A 9,505-nucleotide genomic window follows, 5' to 3' on the forward strand; every position below is an offset into this window, starting at 1 on the left:
ATATATATATATATATATATATATATATATATATATATATATATATATATATATATATATATATATATATATATATATATATATACACGTATATACTTTGAAAATTATTAATTTAAAGCAGTTGACACCCTGAACGCTAAAAGCCTTTAGGGGCACTGGTTTGAACAGAATAATGTGCCTCTGTCGCGTAAAATTCAGGGTCCACCTCTGCTCATGTCGATACTTGGTTTACCCGATATTGAGCCCTCATATTATGTCGCTCATGTTTTACAAGTTGCCAAGCCTGAGTGTTCAGGGTGTAAAGTTGTCCCAATTGGTGGTGAGATATTCAATTGGTCTCCGGTGTAGGGCGATTATTCTTACCTCACAAAATAGCTTTTAGGTTGAGTTAGGCCGAAAAGGTTCGTTTCTTAACATTGTATGAATTGACAAAGGATTTGCGTTCAAGTCTCATTGCCGCCTATTATCAATAATAATAATAATAAAAATCCACGTGGTGCAAAAAAAAAAAACCAGGTCAGCAGGTAAAGGGATATATTGATGATATAATTAAGTTACTAATTTAAATATAATTTTTTACAGTATAAACTTTTAAATGAGATAACTGGTAACACATTTCAACAAATAATGCTACACAATAGTGGGCATAGTTTCTTGAAGTTGCTATGTTCGATTTTCTCTTATATATATTTTGATCATTTGCTCGTCATAATTAGAATTAACAACCAATATTAGATGCATATGATCTAGGAATCTTGATAAGTAGTACTAGGGAAACAGAAGAATCTAAAGATCATTGCACAAACGAAAAGTTAATTAGGAAGATAAGAAGGTGTTTGCTTTTACTGCAATTGCAAATGTCATAGTGATAGCAACATGAAAGGGAGAGGAGAAGACTTTACAAAGGGGAGGGACCAAACTGATCATTTTCTTTACAATGCCCACTCAATAGATTAAGGACCACCTATCGCACTGGTATATTGCAGAGAGATTTTGCACGGACCAACAACTTCAATATATCTACCATAACAACTCACTCCATAAAGTGAAAAGGTAAAATATTCGGGATTAATATCTGCTAAAAGAAATGAGCTAATTTATTTGCATTAATATCTTTTTAGCTATAGATGTCAGTTTTAGCTTTTCTCTACGTAACTAAACTAGCTCCTTCTTGAAACTAGCATTGATTACCACTAATGTAGCTTCTTACACCGCCGATATGTAAAGCCCCCACTTATGAGTTTTTTTATTTTTTATTTTATTTTTTATTAAACCATCCACCCAGGTTTTCATCTCCTGTGGTGTTGGGGGGTTTGGCATAGACCCCTACCCTGTTTATTCATTAGCAAAATAATACAAGGAGGGGGACAAAGGCCAAAACCTCATATAGTCACAGTGTCACACTGATCTAGAAAACTAAAATGGCTAGGCCTATAAATTATAAAAGAGCTACTATAACATGATATGGTTCGGTACAACAGTAGCTCTTTCCTTATCGTTTAAGGAGGATCAAATATCCATCCTGAGTGCTTCTTTGGTCTAATTCTGAAATTCGGAATCTGCCTTCTATCCATAGACATTGCATTTCTGGCCTCAGCAGGCATTTCAGTTTCATTGAGGAAGATGGCCTGTTGCGTGAGAGTAGCAGCATGTTTGGCCAAAGCGTCAGCCACTTCATTTCCTTCACTGTAGCAATATTTTATCTTGATGCCATGATGCTGCACCTTTTGTTGAATAAGTGTGACTCCCTCTTTTAGTCTCCATGGGGTATTGTATTTCCCTCGGATCATGTTAACAACCAGGAGAGAGTCTAATTCCAGTATTAGGTCTTGACAGTTGTGATCACAACACCAGAGAATAGCAAACAAGGTCGCTTGCACTTCATGTTGCGTTTTTATTAAGGGGTGTGGATGGGAAATGGAAGAGGCACCTTTTAGATTGCACCTCTCCATATCACCCTTCATTTGTCTATAAATTTAGAGGCTTGGCCTCATTTTTCAGACATGAAATCAGACATGGAAAATCTGAAATCTTCTCCCCTCTTTTCTACATTGTTGCATTATTTTCTAAATAAATATAAGTGTCAAGTGTGATTTGCTCCATTTGTTGAGTTCGCTGAAGTTCTGTGATTTGAAGTGCCGCTATCACAGAATAGTTATTCCGTTCTATCCTGGGAGGAATTAATCCGTATACCTTGGGCAACAGTGAGGGGATTAAATTCCTTAAGGACACATTGTGCATTCAGTGGACTCGGATTTATTTTACGTTTTGTTTATTGAACTAACGTTTGTTTACTTTTATGATTTTGAACACAGTAATACCAACAATCTTAAGGAATTTAATGAGAAAAAATTAAACAGAAATGGTGGCCATGCCAGAACTTTTTATGAGCGACTTGATTTCAAAATGGCCTCTTTTTGCCTAAAGTATACGTCTGTTGGCTCGGGATCATTGCTTGTTACGGCAGTAAGTTGTCTTTTGAAGGTATTTTCTTCTGGCGGTGAGGAAAGTGCCTGCATCACTTTGATTTAAATAGATACTATCAAAACTTATTTCTACAATTAAGTTTTTAAATTATTTGCAATGTTTGGCCCGTTTGAAAGTCCATTCCAAGTATTTGGGATTCACTTAAAGCAACTTGTCAGTTGTCACTTTGAATAATAGGTTCTCCTTTTAAAGAGAGAATTGTATATTCATTTATGACGAGGCAATATAATGCAAACTATTCTACGACTTTGCATTCAAAGGTGACAAGCATGATCAAAACAAAGGGAGTTATCCTTTGCTTATTAGCCGTAATATTGTCATTATTGTCACATGGCAGAGAAAGGGAAGGAAAAAAAAATTAAAAGAGGAACTGCAAGCCTTCTCAGAAGTGTGCCAAAAGGTGCAAAAGAAGGGATTCGCTTCTTCGGAAGATCAAAAGATCTTTCATATGAAAAATCACTTTGACTAAGAGATGGTCACAACGTCAAAGCAATGAATCTTGAAGAAAGTAATAAAATCGGATTTTATTTTTTAACTCCGTTTTTATTATTTTAAGAATTTCGACCCTTTGTGTTTATGATGAAATGCAATTGATATAAATATTAGGGTGGATATTTATTACATGATGATCTCATATAATATATTTGGAATTATATGTATGAGAAGGAATAACATGTGTTTACCATTAATTTTGTTATTCCTTGACCAAATGATTTTGTATAATTTGTTAAGATATGCAATTTGTGGACATGCATAAATATATATGGTTGTAAAACATGAATTAGGCTTACAGTAATACTTGAAGTATCTTAAGATCATGAATATAATATATGTAAAGATGAACATATATGTGTTTGATTAGAGAAAGAGATCAAACTGTTTAAAGTGTTATAATGGTTTAGTTGAAAAACCATTTGGAAAGGGAATTAAAATTCTCGTGATTTTCTACTCCTGCTTCGAGATCAAAATCTGCGTGATTTTTTTTTCTCGTTCGTTGAGATTAAAGTCTCCGTGAATTTCTACTCATTTGTCGGAAATTAAAGTCTAAGTGACTTTATACTCGTTTTGGAGATTAAATCTTAGTGATTTTCTACTCCAATTTATTAGTCGGTTTGAAGATTAAAAACTTTACTGTTTATTAAATTTGATTGTGTCCCATATTATTCGGTTTGAAGATTGAAAAACTTCATCATTTATTAGATCTAGTTGTGTCAGATGTTACTCGGTTTGAAGATTAAAACTTCACTATTTATTAATTCTGAATGTGTCAGATTGGTTTGAAGATTAAAAACTTCACCATTTATAAATTCTGGCTCTGTCGTGACACAAACAACAGTTCTTGTGGTTGGCTCAACAATGAAATAGGGGCGTCGAATATGAATCTCCTTTTGAAGAAATATGTTTGGAATATGAAATTATCCATCAAACGATCGCCCCTTAGTCACTGCAATCTAATAGAATTGCGGAAAGAAAGAATACAACGTCAAAAAAGACGATGAATGCCTAGTTGATAACTTCTGGTTTACCCAAAACCTGTGGGGGGGGTGGGGGTGGGAAGCTATGCTTACAGCTAACCGAATACTCATTCGTGTTCCCCATAGCAATACACAATCCATTCCATACGAAAAATGGAAAGGAAGAAAGCCCAACTTAAATATTTTAAAGTGTGGGGGTGCTTAGCTAAAGTGCAAGTTCCTAAAACCAAAACGGTAAAGATGGGACCGGAAATTATTGATTGCGTTTTCATAAGATATGCAACAAATAGTAAGGCATATCGTTTTCTGATTCATAAATAAGAAAATCCCAACATTCATATTAATACGGTAATTGAATCAGATAATGCGGAATTCTTTGAGAGTATTTATCCGTATAAAAAGGAATGTGAGTCGTCTAGTGAAATATCTAAGCGAACTCGAGAAGAAGCAAAGGAAAGTACGTTGTATTAGAAAAATCCAAGACGTAGTAAACGTCAAAGGACAACTACTTCCTTTGGACCAGATTTTCTGGCATTCTTATTGGAAAATGAGCCTCGAACGTTCAAATAAGCAATGTCCTCCTCGGAAGCATAATATTGGAAAGAGGCAGTCAATAGTGAGATTGAATCCATATTATGTAATCATACTTGGGAATTGGTTGATCTTCCTCCATGAAATAAACCTTTGCGTTCTAAGTGGATTTTCAAAAGGGAAATGAAAGATGATGGTACTATTGACAAATATAAGGTAAGATTAGTTGTCAAATAATTTAGACAACGAGAAGGTCCTGATTATTTTGATACATACTCACCGGTAACGAGGATTACATCTACTTGGGTGTTAATAGCGTTAACCGCCGTGTATGGCCTTGAAATCCATCAGATGGGCGTAAAGACAACCTTCTTAAATGGAGATTTGGAAGAAGAAATTTATATGGAAAAACCTAAAGGGTTCGTGGTTCCTAGAAAAGAAAAGAAGGTGTGTTGGCTTGTTAAGTCACTTTACGGACTAAAACAAGCACCCAAACAATGGCATGTGAAATTTGACTAGAAAATATTGTCAAATAATTTCAAACTAGTGTATTTACATTAAGAATACTCTAAATTATATACTCATTGTTTGTTTATATATGGATTATATATTGATAGTAAAGGCACATGAAACATGTGAAATGCGGGGGCATTTAGCTTATGCATAACAAAAGCTAATGTTAAGACGTGATGTATATATTATCTAGAAGAATTAGATGATATAATTCTTCGAACCTCACGAATCCTTAGGGATATTGATATGGTAGTCCGTCAATTCATTACTTGTTTAGTCCTAGTGATGAAACTATAAATTCGAAAGTTGTTTACGTGCCTTTCCAGAAATGATTTGTTCTTTCTTGAACATTTATAATGTTTAGCTCTTTTATGAAAGGGTGTCACCTGGAAGGCTGTGACTTTTCATGAAAAGTACGTTTGTATGTCTTGTATAGATATGATCGTTCAAAAACGAACGTATTAATACGTTGGTCTATAATGAGGTGAACCAACCGATGAACATGACCAAAATCCACTAGAAGTTGGATTTGTTTCATAAATGAAGGTGCTATAATTTGCATATCATATAGACGTATGATTAAATAGCATACAAATGCTTGAAAATGGCGGAATGATTGCGAAATGTGTTATATATTAAAAGGTTGTGGCCACAACTGATGCCAATATTCCAACTATTGTTATAATATACTATTACTACATTAAGTGTAGTCAATAATCTGATATGCAATCGAAAGTCGAGACGTATTAGTCTACAACATAAGAAAGTTTACATTGAACTTTCATGAAAATGAGACGAGTTTTGAAGTATTTGAAGTATACTCCAAATTATGCTTTGCACTACAATAAGTATCTCTCGATAATAGAGGGGTATAGTGATGCAAATTGGATCACCGGTTCGATCGATTCTAAACAGTCGGTGGAGGAGCGATGTCTTGGAAATCATTCAAATAAATGTGCATTGACCGCTCTACAATGGAGGTTGATTTTATAGCCTTATCGAAGGACGATGAAGAAGCTGAATGGCTCCGGAATTTCTTGGAAGATATTCCATTTTCCAAACCTTTGGCACCTATGTGTATACATTGTGATAGTCAAGCGGTAATAGGCAGGGCAAGGAGGTTATGTATAACGGAAAATCTCGTCACATTCGACGGAGATACAATACCGTTAGACAACTATCCTCTAGTGGTGTTATCACGATTGACTACGTAAAGTCAAGAGATAACGTGTCGGATCTACTTATAAAAGGCCTATCTAGAGAGGCAATTGAAATACCATTGAAGGGAATGGGGCTAAGGCCTAGGACAAGTCATCATGGCGGTAACTGTACCTAGCAGACTGGAGATCCCAAGAGCTAAGTTCAAAGAGATCAAACAAAGTTATGAATGACGGTTCAACATTGTTAAATAACTCAACCCATTCTCCTGATGAAGACAATGTTCAGAAATCAAGGTAAAGCATTAAGGCTTTTTGATGAGTCAATAAAGCTTAAAGCTTTTTAATGATTTTCTAAGTCTGGCAGGAGATGACCAGATAGCGTGTCTATAGGATTACACGTTTAGAAATCACCTATGTGAGTGTTAAGTGTAAGTCGCTTTAAGGGGAATGAAAGTAAAGGCCCATTCTCTAAGCACTCATGAAACCAGGCGGTGTTCATGGCTGAAACGAACACAACCGTGAGAACCAAAGACGGTTAAGGGTTAATTATGTGACTTATGGTTGTCTAGGTATACACCAAAGTTCGACGGTTCAAAGATATCAAATCTACCAATTGACCGAGTATATCTGACATAAGTTCACTACGGAAAGTTCAAAGGGAAACCTACTTATCCAGAAGCGATTAATCCTTATTTGTGAATCACATAGTATTTTCATGCATGTTTTTCCTCATATGACCATTCCCCATTCATGTGGAGGATTGTTGCGTTTTTATTAAGGGGTGTGGATGGGAAATGGAAGAGGCACCTTTTAGATTGAACCTCTCCATATGACCCTTCATTTGTCTATAAATTTAGAGGCTTGGCCTCATTTTTCAGACATGAAATCAGACATGAAAAATCTGAAATCTTCTCCCCTCTTTTCTACATTGTTGCATTATTTTCTAAATAAACATAAGTGTCAAGTGTGATTTGCTCCGTTTGCTGAGTTCGCTGAAGTTCTGTGATTTGAAGTGCCGCTATCACAGAATAGTTATTCCGTTATATCCTGGGAGGAATTAATCCGTATACCTTGGGCAACAGTGAGGGGATTAAATTCCTTAAGGACACATACGTTTTATTTATTGAACTAACGTTTGTTTACTTTTCTGATTTTGAACATAGTAATACCAACACTTCAGAGTAATTGTTAGTCAAGAAATGTACTGGTGCGGAGAAAGCCATGACCATTTGACCATTTCTCTTCCTAACAACACCCCCAATGCCTGCTTTGTCTGCGTTTGCGCAGAAACTTCCATCTGTGTTTATTTTCCATTGATTACTGTTAGGGGGCTCCCAAAGAACCATAATACTCTTCAGTTGAATCTTATAATCCTCTGCCACCTTGCATACATTGTTCCATGTCCAATTCCAATCCATCTGGCTGTATTTTTGGCCCATGGAAACTTTTACCTGAAAAAGAACTTGTTGACATATTCTAAAAATAGAAATAGTCTTCTTACCATATTTCTTACCGCATCTGGCCTTCCATATTTCTCAGTATATTATGGTTGGAGTGATTTGCAGTAGAAACTTATGAACATTGTTTTTTGGGTGTCTGTTCCACCATTGAGTTATGATGCATGGTATATTCCTTCCTGTGGTCCGAAATCCTAGTGGAGTGGACATAGTGTTCCATACCTTCTTTGCTGTGTTGCTAGTTGCGAAGACATGGTTTATGGTTTCTTCTTCTAGCACCCTGCAACAACAACAACTAGATATACTATTAGTTCCAAACTTCAACACTATGTTACCCAGGGGTAGCCTGCCTTTCAGAATTCTCCATGTAGTAAAGGAGATTTTGAAAGGCAGATGTTTGTTCCAGATTTTGGCCAAGAGAGGAGAGGGATCCTTTCTTTTCCTTAGAAGCTAGTAGGCGGAAGAACAAGAAAAGGATCCTTGGGGATTGGGGGTCCATACTGCTTGGTCGAGAATATCGTTGTAACCAATCTTGGTTTGCTCGATTTCATCAACAACTCTCTGAGGCACAACTTCTTGAAGAAGCTCCAAGTTCCATCCTTTGTTATTGAAGAAATCCTTGATCTTGGTGCTTCCTGGTTTTGAGGGGAGGGTTGGCTATTGTTTTGATGTTCCCTGATGGTAGCCACCTATCCCACCAAAATAGGCTATTACCCTTGTTGACCTTCCACTGAATGTAATCTTCCACTTTATCTCTTGTCTCCATTAGGCTCCTCCATGAATTGGAGTCTTTAGGATCTAGCTTTTTAGAGATTGGATTGGATCTTTGACAGTATTTGGCTCGGAGAAAATTAGTCCATAAATTATTTTCCACCCTGAATCTCCACCATCTTTTTGCTGCGAGTGAGTTGCATATATCTTGGAGCTTTTTGAGTCCAACACCTCCCTCATCAGTGGGATAGCATGTTGTCCCAGGAGCATCAGTGATAACTCCTTTGACCTTCTTTCTCTCCCCAGAAGAAATTTGCAAGGTACATTTCAATCTGCTTGATAATGGACTTAGGGGGTACCGTAGCTGACAGCAGATATAAGGTTTGGGACTGGAGATTGTGCTTGATGATAATAGCTTTACCACCGAATGATAGGAGTTTCCCTTGCCAGCCTCCCGCTTTGTTTAGCACTTTTGTGGCCAGGTCTGCGAAGTAGCAAATCCTCTTTCTGCCTATGTAGATAGGGCACCCAAGATATGTAAAGGGGAATTGTTTGTGCTTAAAGCCTGTCCATTTTCGTAGTCTTCTAATGGTCCTTTTATTGTTTCTGGAAACTCCATGGTTGTTTTTTAGGAAAAAACTTTTTTCTTTGTTGATCTCTTGGCCTGATGCATCCTGGTAGTCCTCAAGGATTTCCATTAGCAACTTTATAGATTTCCTGTCACCAGAAGAGAAAAGAATTAGATCGTCAGCATAACTTAGGTGGTTTATCTTGGGTCCTTTAGGATTCATAGAGAAGCCAATGAATTGGTTGTTCTCATTGAGTCTATTAAGGGGCCTAGATAAAGCCTCAGCCGCTATAATAAATAGAGAAGGAGAAAGAGGGTCTCCCTGTTTCAGCCCTCTTGTTGACTTAAAGAATCCATGTCTTGTTCCATTTATTAAAATGGAATACCAGTTCCCCGAAATCAGTCTATAGATGGTATCTATGATAATTTCAGAGAAGTTCATTCTTCTTAGCACAGCCGTGAGGAAATTCCAAGAGAGTTTGTCGTAAGCTTTGGACATGTCAAGCTTAATGACAATGTTTCCCCCTTGATTGTTCTTCTTGATACCATGAACAAGTTCCTGAGCAAGAAGGATGTTTTCAATGATTAGTCTACCTTTAATAA

Source organism: Nicotiana attenuata, chromosome 2, assembly GCF_001879085.1.
Source record: "Nicotiana attenuata strain UT chromosome 2, NIATTr2, whole genome shotgun sequence".
NCBI classification, from domain to species: domain Eukaryota; kingdom Viridiplantae; phylum Streptophyta; class Magnoliopsida; order Solanales; family Solanaceae; genus Nicotiana; species Nicotiana attenuata.